This window comes from Bos indicus x Bos taurus, chromosome 23 (assembly GCF_003369695.1).
Source record: "Bos indicus x Bos taurus breed Angus x Brahman F1 hybrid chromosome 23, Bos_hybrid_MaternalHap_v2.0, whole genome shotgun sequence".
Taxonomy (NCBI): Eukaryota; Metazoa; Chordata; class Mammalia; order Artiodactyla; family Bovidae; genus Bos; species Bos indicus x Bos taurus.
Window position 1 is genome coordinate 46,783,475 of NC_040098.1, and position 14,096 is coordinate 46,797,570.

Below are 14,096 nucleotides of genomic sequence, written 5' to 3' on the forward strand. Positions count from 1 at the left end.
GGTGTTTTTCTTTCTGGCTTACTTCATTCTGTATAATAGGTTCCAGTTTCATCCATCTCATTAGAACTGATTCATTTAGCTTTCTAATTTTCATTATAATTTTTTTTTTCTCACTAGTTGTTTGGGAGCATGACTTAAACTTCCAAATCAATGTTTTTTGCTTAGCTTTCTGTTATTAATTTTTAACCTAATGTCACTGTTGTGACATTATTGTGTTCTTGGGTCGGGAAGATCCTCTGGAGAGGGAAATGGCACCCCACTCCAGTACTCTTGCCTGGAGAATCCCATGGATGGAGGAGCGTGGTAGGCTACAGTCCTTGGGGTCACAAAGAGTCGGACACGGCTGAGCGAACTCACTTCACTTCACTTCACTTCATTGTTCTGAAAGAACTTGACCACATGACACCTTCTTTTCAGTGGGTTAAGACTTGTTTCATTCCAAAAATATCCTGGTTATCTTAAAATGAATTAATATTCAATTTGGGGGTGGTACATAAATCCAGCCTTGTTACTTGAATTGTGAAAAGGTCTTATAAATTTTTACTTTTTATTGTTGTTTATATTTGCTCCATCTAACAATTATTGATAAGGTTGTGTTAAAATGTTCTGCGAAGATGGTTGGTTTGTAAATTCATCCTTATAGTTCTGTTAATACTTTTTCTCCTTTAATTTTAATATATTTTGGGGATCATTTATTAAGTATGTAAAAGTTTAGAATTATTATATATATTTTTGTGTATGAATTGAAGTGTTTATAATATAGAATGAACTGTTATCTTTACAAATATGTTTCCTTAAAGTATTTTTATTGTATGGTTCTCTATTAATATAGCTAAGTAGCTTTTCTTTTGGCTGGTATTTTCCTGGTGTATTTCCCATCTTTTTACTTTCAACCTTTCTGTGTCCTTATGCTTTAAATATGTAAATGGCTAAAAGCCAGGTTTCTATTTTTGTCCAGGCTATCACACTTTGTGTGTGTTGGCTTTTATTTCTGCTATTTTATATTTTCTACTTGTCTTACATTTCTACATTTCTTTCTTCCATCTCTTACCTTCTTTTGGACTGATTTGTTTTTCTCATTCTATTCTTTTCCCTCTAGGTTTGAAAGTGATAAATTATAATTTTAGTCTTGGTTTCTCCAGACGTGCAACAGGTTTACGTAATAAGTTAATCAGCGTTTTTACCCTCCTTGCCAATAGTGCGAGTAACCTGTTCACCATATTACTACCCATGGGCTATTTTAATTCTTTATTTTTACTGTTACACATTAAGTGTTTACAAATTGGATCCTTTTTGTTTCAGTATAGTTTACTAAATGGATGGATGAATAAACGAAATAATCAGCCTCTGGATGAAGACAGACAAATAAAAAAAAATGGAACATGAATTGATAATTAGAAGGGCTCCAATATTGCTTTTTTTGCATGGAGGAAGGAGAAGAGAGAGGAGGACAATCAGTGGTGATTTTGAATATACCCTAAGAATGTTGCTATTTATCAAAAATAACTTATCAAGTGCTTCCTATTATCAAGCCCTCAGGGTTACTGAGGGGATGTTCAATCCTCATGATGCTGCTCTAAGCCACGGAGAGGTATCACTTACTATTTTCTTTCTCTGCTTGCACAATGATCTTAGTTGTTTTTCATTTCTTCTACTTGCTACATTTCTTTTTAAAATCTTTCTTTTTTATTTTTTTAAATTATGAAAATATGATAACACATTTACAGGAGACTTTGGAAATACAGAACAAAGTTACATATAGTTCCACTATATATTACAGTTGTTTAAGTAGAAAAATTAAGGTTTTTAGTTGGAGTTTCAATATCAAATTCTCAGAAGTTAATAGAATGAATGTACAGAGAAGTAGAAGAATATAATAGACCTGAAAAGCACTGTGAACCAATTTGACATAACTAAGATTTACACCATTTTCACACAACAGTAGAATACAAATTCTATTCAAGTTCTCATAGACTATAAACTAAGAAACACTGGAACATATCCAGTGACATCTATCTTCTACTTCTACATTTCTGATTTTTTTTTCTTTTGTGATGCTCAGACCAGAATCAATTCATATTAGCAAAGACAACCTGATTATGATTATACACCCCCCCATTACTTACTTCTTGGGGATGTTTATATACTTACTTAAAGTTTTATTTCTTAAGCAACTCCAGGAGTGACCTACGAGGGACGAGCCATCCTGGGTCATCAGGGTATCAAGATTTTAAAATATTCTTTGTTATGTGTTATTGCTATTTCCTTATCAGTATAGTGTATATTGGGAGAAGGCAATGGCAACCCACTCCAGTACTCTTGCCTGGCAAATCCCATAGACGGAGGAGCCTGGTAGGCTGTGGTCCATGGGGTCACTAGGAGTCAGACACGACTGAGCGACTTCACTTTCACTTTTCACTTTCATGCATTGGAGAAGGCAATGGCAACCCACTCTAGTGTTCTTGCCTGGAGAATCCCAGGGACAGGGGAGCCTGGTGGGCTGCCGTCTATGGGGTCGCACAGAGTTGGACACGACTGAAGTGACTCAGCAGTAGCATGGTGTATATACGTAATTTTTGCTATCTACAAACTTAAATGTGCAAAAAATATCTTAAAACACCCCCACTTAATTTCTAAGTTGAGCCGTTACTCCATTTAATGACTGGCACTAAACATAGTCTCCTGGGGGTCGGTTCTCCCTGGGGCTGTCTCTAGGCGAGGGCTGTGTGCCATCGGTGACTTCTGGTCCTCTGTGCTCACTGTTCTCTGATGCCTTCCCTGAGTTGAGAAGAGTCAGACTATTGTCTCTGGCTCTTGGTCCACACACTCTCAAGTTAAACTCATTTTGATTTTGAGTTCCTTCTGCCTCCCTGGCTTTCTTGGTTCTTTGCTCCCATTTTGGGAAGTGAGAGGGCAAGGGAATGCTTTTAGAAGCTCTCTCACACCCCTCTGGGGCTGAGACTCCGGGGCTGCTGCAGACCTGTGACCTGGTGACCTCTTTAGCTGCCACACCAGCAAAGAGGTGACTTCTCTGGAGGTGTCTTCACTTCCCCGCCTTGTCTTAGGGAGTCCAGTCTCCCTTGCTCTCATCGCGCTACCCTGGAACTTCGATTTGTTCTTCTTGCTCCAGAGTTTGAACGGGGTACAGAGAACTGCCTTGCAGCCCTGCATCCTCATCGGACTTCCTCGCTTCCCTTTCCTAATTCCCCCCCTCAGTCAGTGGAGCTGGAATTTAGTTTTCTGCTGTGCTCTTTCCAATCTAGTGTTTATGTCATAAACTTTGTGTGCTTCAGTAGGCTTAGCCTATTGAAACTCAAAAACCCAGCTCTTGAAATCAAAACCTTTGGTGTGTAGGACTATTATCTACACTGTGAGTCTCATAGGTCAATTTTCACATTCAAACCTGATGTGATTGGGTGTTTTTTTTTTTTTTTTTTGCATTTTGATATCATCCTGATATTCCAGAAGCCAGTGCACGCTTCTGACTTGATGTGTGTTTGGGAGTGTGGATAGGAAAGCACAAAGGACCATGGATAGTCTTCTATGAATCACAGTGGCTTTAAAAATATTTACCCATAAGATTCCAAACAGCTTTATCTAAAAAGTTCTCATAAAAATATTTTGTATTCTCAACCTGCCATTCGAGAGGCAGTTAATTTCTGTAGCTACTGCCCCCTCTTTGTATGGTCTCAAAGTAAATGCTTTAAATGTTTATTTATAGTTATCTTTATAAATTATAGTTATAAATAACTTTTCTGTGGGGGAGGGCATCCCATGTAGCTTGCGCTATCTTAGTTCCCTGGGCCCAGAGAGATTGAACCTGGGCCCTCTGCTGTGACAACACAGAGTTCTAACCACTGGCTCGCCAGAAAGCTTTTTCCTTACTCATCCATATTATTTATACCAAAGTGTATGAACATTGTCTTAATCTTAGTAAAGAAAAATCTGGAAATATCGTAAAGATATGATGACCATAATTAACAATTACCTGTATAATTGATAAAAATTGACAAAAGAATTCTCTAAAGTTTCATGGAGTTCCCCAAAGTAGAAAAATAGTGAAACAGAAGTAAGCATCGTATCTGTCCATTTTTATTTCTTTGGAACCGACAGTTTGGTTTTCTGCTTAACTGTCATAAAACTACTAAGTATGTGACTTCTGAGTCTCAGGAAGGAAAAGACCCCGTTTCAATAACATGCCAGGGGTCTCTTGTGGCCATGTGGAGAAGTGCCATGAAGTTAACCCCTTGAAAGCCAGCCACCTGGGTACAGTTGGCTCTTGGCTGAGACCTGCAGTCCTGTACGGGCACCCGTCAGCACCACGATTCCCCATAAGCACCCCACACATTCTGGAGGCTCACAGCCCCTCTTCATGGTGGACCTCCTTTAACTCCCTCCTTCCCAAATCTATTGCCTGAGATGAGCAGACAGAGGCATTCGCAGCATGGGAGGTGTGGGGAGGGACGGACTGGGCGGAGGCGGGTGGAGGAAAGGAGAAGCAGAAGAGAAAGCCATCCATCCATCTTTCGCTCATATACTTGCTCTCAACGCTTCTGCGTGAATCCAATTCTTCCAAAATGGGATGAGTTAGAATCCTTCCCCAACTGTGTAGTTGGGAAACAAATGTTGCATGGCAGCATTTCTCAAAACTTAATGATTCAGGAGTCAATACTGCCACATTTCACTCCATTTTTTTTTAAGATTTTTAAAAAAATATGGACCACCTTAAACATCTTCATTGAATTTGTTACAGTACTGCTTCTGTTTTACGGTTTTTTGTTTTGTGGCCGTGAGGAGCATGCAATCTTAGCTCCCTGAGAAGGGATCGCACCCACAACCCTTGCATTGGAAGGTGAAGTCTTAACCAATGGACCACCAGCACCATTCATTCAGTTTTAAATATTTCTTTGGACAAGTCAATTCTTGTTCAAAGCTTGTTTATTCATGGAGAAAGCCTACTCTTGTGTACTGATAGTGTGAGTAAAATCAAAGCCACTTTCCTTCTGACCTAAAAAAATGTTGGGACCCACGCTGCTTTGGTTAAAATAATTTCAGACACTTCAAATACTAGAGGAACAGTAACCAAATTAAAAGAAAAACAACAGTAACCAAATACCGAATTCACAATAACAGTGAAGGCAAATAAAACTTGCTTTAAATACAGTTATCCTCCTTCTCCTCTTTCTTTCCCTAATAATAGAGTATTTATTGGACACAGCAAAGGAGGATCTGGCATTTCCAGGGTGGATAATGTACACAAGACCAATCTCTAGTTTCAGTGCATAAATGTGTGGTCTCACTGTGATCTTTACCAAGGACTCAACAGCTCAAGATAAGGGTTCATGTTTCAGAATCAGTTAAAGCAAATTGTGAAACAAAAGCGATGCCAAAGCAAATACAAATACAAGCTGCCTTTAGTTTATGATTGGGAGGTTGTATATTTGGTATTGTAACAAAACCAAAAAAAAAAAAAAAAAGGCACCTGAAAGGAGCTTGTCCTCCAACCACACAGGGAAATGTTTCTGACGCAACCTGAATTGTTCTGTCCCCAGCTGTCTGGAGCTTGGTCTGGACATCTGTTTTTAATAGTTTCCAGGCATGTCAGTGGGAACATGATCACAAGTGGGTTGACTGCGATTTTCACAAAGGAAAAAAAGAGACAGCTAATAGATGGTCAATAGAGTTTGGATAGTTCTTAATTTTAATGAACAACTCCAAGAGTGGGATGCTGGGTTCAATGTCATCCAGGCACGTGGTGCTTTGTTTAAAGGGACATTCTGTAAAAGCTGTCCTTCGTATGATATTTTACACAAAGAATAGCCATTTTAAATGTTTTCATGTCTTGAAAATGTAAGATGCTCATTAATTGATTTAGATAGGGACAAAGGGATATTATCAATATTTTATCATTTAACTCAGTGCTTTTCAGCTGACCTTCTTAATATAATGGCCAGTACCCTAAAAGCAGCCCCTTCTCATGGGATGAAAGGTGAATAAATCCCTGGAGATACATGAGAGTGAAGTGATATGGAGTGGGGCCTGACTCCTGGGTCCGTTTCACACATGGTAAGTCGGGGGGCCAGAAGGCTTCCAGAACACCCCACAGACTCTGCTATTGGTCACTGTCAGAGTGAGCAAAAAGCATAGGGCTACCAGAACCAGAGAGGACTGATGCAATGCCTGAGGTTTTTTTTTTTTTTCCCATTTATTCTGGGGTCAGTTAAATACAAGCTAGAAGCAAACTCATCAGAAAGAAGAGAGAGTTGGGAAATATTTTTGAAATGCCATTGTGCATTACGTATCCACCTACCTTCTTCTCATAATTTTTCCCATCTAGAGTAAAAACTTTCTAAGTGATCACTTTACCACCCATCCTCAAGAGAACCATCAGTCAGTCAGTTCAGTCGCTCAGTCGTGTCCAACTCTTTGCAACCCCATGAATCGCAGCACGCCAGGCCTCCCTGTCCATCACCAACTCCCGGAGTTCACTCAGACTCACGTCCATCGAGTCAGTGATGCCATCCAGCCATCTCATCCTCTGTCGTCCCCTTCTCCTCCTGCCCCCAATCCCTCCCAGCATCAGAGTCTTTTCCAATGAGTCAACTCTTCGCATGAGGTGGCCAAAGTACTGGAGTTTCAGCTTTAGCATCATTCCTTCCAAAGAAATCCCAGGGCTGATCTCCTTCAGAATGGACTGGTTGGATCTCCTTGCAGTCCAAGGGACTCTCAAGAGTCTTCTCCAACACCACAGTTCAAAAGCATCAATTCTTCGGCGCTCAGCTTTCTTCACAGTCCAACTCTCACATCCATACATGACCACTGGAAAAACCATAGACCCAGGAAAATTTACCATGTTGAGTCTTGTCCCTATTGATGTATTGAAACTGTATGGAATAGAATGTATCATTTAATTTTTAATGACTCACTCCTGTGGTACAAAATTCAAAAGTACAACAATGTGTCTGTTAGCAAATTTTCTTCTTACCCCATTCTTCAGCCAATTATGTCTTTTTTTGTCCTGAAGCAGCTGGTTGCTTGTGGATCCTTTCAGAGATATTCTGTGGGTGTTTCATTTTAGCTCTGACTTTTTTTTTCCCTAGCAGCATGAAGAGATGTTGAGACAATTACATAGATAATTTTGAGCTATATAATCTGTTAGCCAGTTCCATAACATTTAACAAGTATGCTTCAAAGCCTAGATATTATGCTCAATATGGTTTCTAGGACTCACAGCAGAAGCACAGGGTATAGTCTCTGGCCTCAAGAATTTATGAGCCTAACAATAAGAAAGATCATATGCCTATGCATGTAAATGTGCTTTATTGAACCAGCATAGTGCATTGTAATTTTCTTCCCTTTGATTGAGAATCATGAAAACAGACTCTTTCTAACTTATCTTACTCTGTAAAGGTCCTTGTGTGGTGCCTGGCACGCAGTAGGTAGTCAGTAAATGACTGTTGAATGAAAGCGTGGATTAATGAACTAATGACTGGAGAGTGGCTCAGAAGACACTTGGCAACACTTGGATGAGAAGATTACACTCATGTCCTGGAAGGGGTGGGGACGGTGAAACAGGCAGTAACGAGCAACTGGGATTCTGAGAGTCTGCCTCAGGAGAAAGGGAAGATGGCTAGTCCCCTGGAAAAGGTGAGACGTGACCCCAAGGCATGGGAGGGCGGAAGGATGGAAAGGTGGGGTCTGTGACCCGTCTTCAGGGTGCAGGGGCAGAGTGGTGAATAGCTAAAGCGAGTGATGGTGGTAGAAAAATGCACGGGTTGCTGCAGAGACTAGAGAGAAAGCAGAGTCTTCCTCTTGGATTTGTTGGACATTCGGGGAAACCTGGTGAGATGGGGCTGTGATGGGCCTGGAATGTCAACTGGGGGATTCAAGTGTGTTATCTCAAAGGTACTAGAACGTGCCCGAAGTCTTTCTGAGCTTGGAAACACTTAGGAAGCGTAATCTGATAAACTAGGAGCTGGGAGACTGGCCAGGTAGGTACTATAATATTTGGGGCATCACGTGGTAATTGTTGGGAATGGAAAAGGAAATACTGACTTTAAAGCATCAGAGTAGGATGAGGGAGGGGAAACTGGTCGAAGGCGGTCAGCAGGTACAAACTCACAGCCATAGATAAATAAGTAGGGATGTGATGTATAACACAACATGATTTATATACTGAGCACTGCTATATGCTATGTATGAAAATTAAGCGAGTAAATTCTGAGTTCTCATCACAAGGAAAAAAATTTTTTTCTATTACTTTACATTTGTATCTATATGAGGTGATAGGTATTCACTGAATTATTGTGATCATTTCATGACATATGTAAATCAAATCATTACACTGTATACCTTAAACTTCTACAGTGTGTGTGTGCTCAACAGTGTCCGACTCGTTGGGACCACGTGAACTGTAGCCCGCCAGGCTCCCCTGTTCATGGAATTCTCCAGGTGAGAACACTGGAGTGGGTTGTCATTTCCTACTGCATGGGATCTTCCCAACCCAGAGTTTGAACCAGAGTCTCCTGTGCTTCCTGCATTGATAGGCAGAGTCTTCACTACTGAGCCACCTGGAAAGCCCTGTACAGTGCTGTATGTCAATTATATCTCAATAAATCTAGAAGAAATGAATAAATGTCAAGTGTATAGAGCAAACAAAAAACACTTGGGCCAGGTGTACCAAGAGCATTTGATGATTGCTGGTATAACAGAGGAAAAAGAAAGAGATGGTTTAAAGAAAAACCACAACTATGTAGAATGCCACCAATTCGATGCCCTCATAGTGACCGAACACCTACTATGTTTAAGACCTTGCATGTCCCACAGAGAAGATCCATCAAATACACACTGAATCCCCCCAAGAACTGAGTAAATACCTGTGTCCTCATTGGGATCTTTGCTAACTATAGGCATACTCCACGTATCTGCCACATTTATTGGCAGGTCATACTTTATTTTTTTTTTTTTAAGGAAAACAAGCTGAAAAATGCTCTTGAAATCATGTTAGATAGCAATCCGAAGACTTTGTCTGCAAGGAAGACCTAATTCGTCATGTTCTTTTGCTTCTTCCATCTTGGGTCCTGGCAGTGTTCACAGGCACCCCACACCCTCGGTCTTACCCCTCCGTGGCTGGGACTCTCCGGACTGATTTGCTCATAAATCTGATGCTCTTTTAGAACCTGTGGTTTGTGAAAGGCTGATGGCAGGTGTCATGTATCCTCTCCCCAGCCCACCCGCCGAGGCTGCTCCTTCGTGGTATATAATAGTGACATAGCAGTAGCCACAGAGAGGACTGGGAGGGGTGACTTGTTAACAAAGAAATGGTAGCTGCAGAGTGCAGATGCCCTCCAGAGTCTGGGGCCACACCGATGGCGCTTGCTCTGCACTCCTCATAAGCTACTTCAGCCAGTTTTGGATTTATGAGTTCTTTTTGTTTCTTAGGGTCCCAAATGAACCAGTTTGGACAGAGTTCCCCTCTCTGGACCTCTTTATTCCATCTCAACACACGCACACACTCATACACACACACACACACTCCTCACGTGCCAAAACTATGTGCCTTTGGCATCTGGTCTTCTACAACAAAAAGCGAAAATTGCCCCATAATGTGACATGATTAAAAAAAAAAAAAAAGTTAAAAAAATTTGGATAAGGCTGAACAAAAACAAGAAAGAAGAAAGGAAGGAGAAATACTCCGCCTTAATCAAATCCTTCATTTCCCCTAGAGCAAGCAGTTCTTAATTATATTTAACAGACACAACAGTGTGCCACAAGTCGGTCCAAACAGCTGTGGGAAAGCTCCATTCTGCGGCAAACATGGCGGGGGAGGAGGACCCCGCCGGCCAATCAGCACGTGCCCTGGGTTCGGATGCGGATCGCTCCTGACGTCTGCTGCTGGGCCGTGGGGGGTGTGACCCGAGTTCATTGCCCCTCGAGCTGTAGTTTTCTGGTGGTGTTCTTTTGCAACTAAATATTTCAACCAGGCTTTCAGTGGGTCCTTCCAGATCTGTCATCTACACTATTTTTACTAATAGCTGACTGTGGATAGATTGGCATTTCCGTGAGTTGCCTGTTTGCTCCAGAAACCTGCTCAACTTGTCTCCAGCGGCAGAACAAGAGTTTTGTTCTCTGAACCTGTCACTTAACTATAGGTTTATGAACAGAAAGTTGAAGGCACCCAAACCCCAAGGTTCTTCCCTGCCCAGTGCTTTGTGCTATGCTTAGCTGCTCAGTCGTGTCCGACTCCTTGTGACCCCCTGGACTGTAGCCCACCAGGCTCCTCTGTCCGTGGCGATTCACCCACCTCTGATTCCAATTCCCACTCTTGTTAAACCTGCTTGTGTCCGTAGCTGTATGTGTCTGGTCTTTTATGTTAAGAAAATATGCATACATGCAAAGGAGAACAGCCGTTGAGCTTAAGTGTTCCTGATTATTTGCAACATATTGTTCAGCCAGATTAAACTTTTTCATCTTTTTCTATTGCATTTCTTTATCTGTATTTATCTACTGGATGTAATCACAACCAAATTGTGCTATGGAAAGAAACACATTCCATAATTTGGGCTTATTAAATTTCCCATCATCTTCCTTTTATGTTTCTTTCAACAGACATTTTATCATCCCAGAAGATCTAAGACATTTTCCCATGTAAATATACATCTAAATCACCAAATTCTTCATTCTCGTTTCTTCTCACTCAGTGCATCGATTCTTTTTCCTTTTCACTTTATAAAATTGTAAATAAATAGCCAATTAAATGTTAAATCAGTGCACTGATTGTATTCTACTTGTTTAGTGATAAACTTCTCACATATTTACTTAGTGTGTCATTATAAGTTTCCTTCTTGCCTGATAATACTTTGAACATTGGGCCATATGCTTTGTTAAAGATAGACTTTTTGTTTGAGCTTGTTTCTGAGAGAATTCTCACTACGAAATCCATCTCTAGTAATGGTCTCTAAAATGCTGTTTAGCACTCTGATTTTCTCTCATTATTTCCATTGGCTTAACAGGTAGTCAAAGATGCTTTCCTCTGTTGCTGTATTAAAGACCCATTACAAATTAATAATGAGAGGAGCAGCAAATTTCCCCCTAATATTTTCTCAGTCTTCCACTGATTGAACACGATTCTGCGCATACACCAATTCCATTAAAAAGCTCTTTCATTCCAGTGTAAACAGTATCCTATTAATAGAATGTTAGGGCTGTGGCTTGCGGCTTTAGACTCCATTATATTATTCAATCTATCTGTGCCTCATCCTGAATTAGTGAGGGGACGGGGGTAAGACAGTTTAACCCTCTCTTTGCTGTCTTTGAAAATAGAGGTGCAGCCTGGAGTGGAGGAGGGGCTCCTGAAGTAGCCCCTGGTACCTGAGACCAAGCTCTGGTCTCCGCTGGTCGTGTGGCCTTGGATCCATCACAGAGCCTCTGCCCAGCCCTTACAAACACACACCTTTGTTTCTTCATCTGTAAAATAAATGAATAGAATGACACAATTAAAGACATTCCAACTCCGTAAGAGGCACCAAGTCTGTTTCTCAAAACTTTCATGTAGGTCTTAGCTATCTTCAGCTAAATTGTTTTAACTCATCACTTTTACCTGGAGATTTTCATCCTTGGCTGCAATGAGACTCACCAGTGGAGCTTTTATTTTTTAATTGCTTAGGTATCTATTAATATTTATTTATTTTGGTCTCAGCATGGAGGATCTTAGTTCCCCGACCAGGGATTGAACCCGCTTCCTCTGCATTGGAAGCGTGGCGTCTTGACCTCTGGACAGCCAGGGAAGTCTCACCAGTGTTGCTTTAACACTGTGATGCATCAGTAGTTTGGAAAGTTCCTCGGCTGATTTCAACGTGAAGCCAGAGCCGAGAACCAGGGCCGTCACCTGAAATGCAGACATTCAAATTCCAGCCCTTAACTTTTATCCCTCTGAGGAACATGACGAGAAATGCTTTGAGTTCAACAGTAAATATAATAATAAAAAGGATGATTGTAGTCAGAACTAGAACAGTCTGTAGTATGCTGGTCGCAAAGGGGTATAACACCTCGATAGGGTAAACATCGCCTGATGAAAAGAGCATCAGAAAACTAAGTTGCGCGTGGTCACCTGAGGATGCAGGCAGTTAACCAGCCTGCCTTGGTCTTTCCTTTTCACAGCTGGAGGGATAACCACTGGTGAAGGTATGGTTCTGCATGGGTCAGCTGCTCAATCACACTTTCCAGGCCCAGGAGGGACACGCATGTGTGCTCAGGAGTGTCTGACTCTTTGTGATTGCATGGACTACAGCCCGCCAGGCTCCTCTGTCCATGGGGTAGGCAAGAACATTGGAGTGGGTTGCCATTTCCTCTTCCAGAGGATCTTCCCAACCCAGGGACTGAACCCAGGTTTCCTACATTGCAAGCAGATTCTTTACCGCTGAGCCGCCAGGGAAGCCCCAATGTAATTACATAAGACAATTATGACAGAATGTACTTAATATTTCCTTGTTCTCGTTATCATGTTTCCACATTTTTATGTTTATAAATAATAAAGTAAATGAAAACTTTATAGGTAATGAAAAGGAAGCATAAAAGGAAAGCTGTCTTTGATATGTAAAGAGCTCATGTAATTGAAAGTAAAACACTAATTTAAAAAAAAACGAGCAAAGGACACAAATGAGCAATAGCTCAGAGGAAGAATACAAGTGGTCACTAGATAGATGATGAATGTTCATATTTACTAATGAATAAAAACTAACAAGAAAAATGGCAGTGAGAAACCATTTTTTAGCCTATTAAATTAGAAAAAATTTCAAAAAAGTGATATTTCAAGAGCGCAGTACTAAGGCTTCCCCAATGGCTCAGCAGGTAGACAACCCATCAGCTAATGCAGGAGACATAGGAGATGTGGATTTGATTCCTGTGTTGGGAAGACCTGCTGGAGAAGGGAATGGCAACCCACTCCAGTATTCTTGCCTGGGAACAGAGGAGCCTGGCCGGCCATGGTTCACGCGGTCGCAAAGAGTTGAACATGACTGAGTACACACACATACTACTAAGGGAGCTGTCAGATACTGCTGACAAGAAAATGAATTGATAAAATATTTTCTGGAAAACACTTTGAAAATACACATCAAACGTTTAAAATTGTATACTGTCTTTAAAAGGTATGTGTCCCTAAAACAATAAAGTTCTGTTCTCAGAAAATAGAAACTCAGACAAAAATTTATGTGTAAAGATGTTGAATGTGTTAATAAATAAAATAATTAAAAGTAGGGACAAATTAAATGGCCATATACATCTATATACTGTAAGATTGTGCAGAATGTGAAATCATTTGTGGAAAAGGATGGAAAAATTCTCACACTGTCATGTTGGATAAATATACTATGAGACAGTTATCTAAAAGGATTATATGAATATGCATATCAAAATGACTGAAAGGAAATACTGGTTTTCTCTGATTATTATGAGTGGTTTTAAGTTTTTTCATTTTACCTATGTCTTCCAATTTTACAATGAGACTATCACACAATGAGAGTGAGAATGTAGGCTGCTGCTGCTGCTGCTGCTGCTGCTCAGTCACTTTAGTCGTGTCCGACTCTGTGTGACCCCATAGACCGCAGCCCACCAGGCTCCCCTGTCACTGGGATTCTCCAGGCAAGAACACTGGAGTGGGGTGCCATTTCCTTCTCCAATGCATGAAAGTGAAAAGTGAAAGTGAAGTCCCTCAGTCGTGTCTGACTCTTAGCGACCCCATGGACCGCAGCCTACCAGGCTCCTCCATCTATGTGATTTTCCAGGCAAGAGTCCTGGAGTGGGGTGCCATTGCCTTCTCCGAGAATGTAGGTTACTAACTGAGAAATGGCTTCCTGATGCCAGTCCTCGCCCCACCACTCACTGTTCAACCTTGAGCAAGTTTTTTAACCTCTCTGTGCTCTGGTTTCCACCTCCGTAAAATGCAATAATAACAGGACATCCACCTAGTAGATTTGTACGAAGATAAATTATTTAATCATATAAACATTTAGGACAATTTCAGGCACAGAGCAGGCACTAAGAAAGGTTAACTATTCTTCTTTTTTATAATCAGAAAATATGTTAATTTATATAAT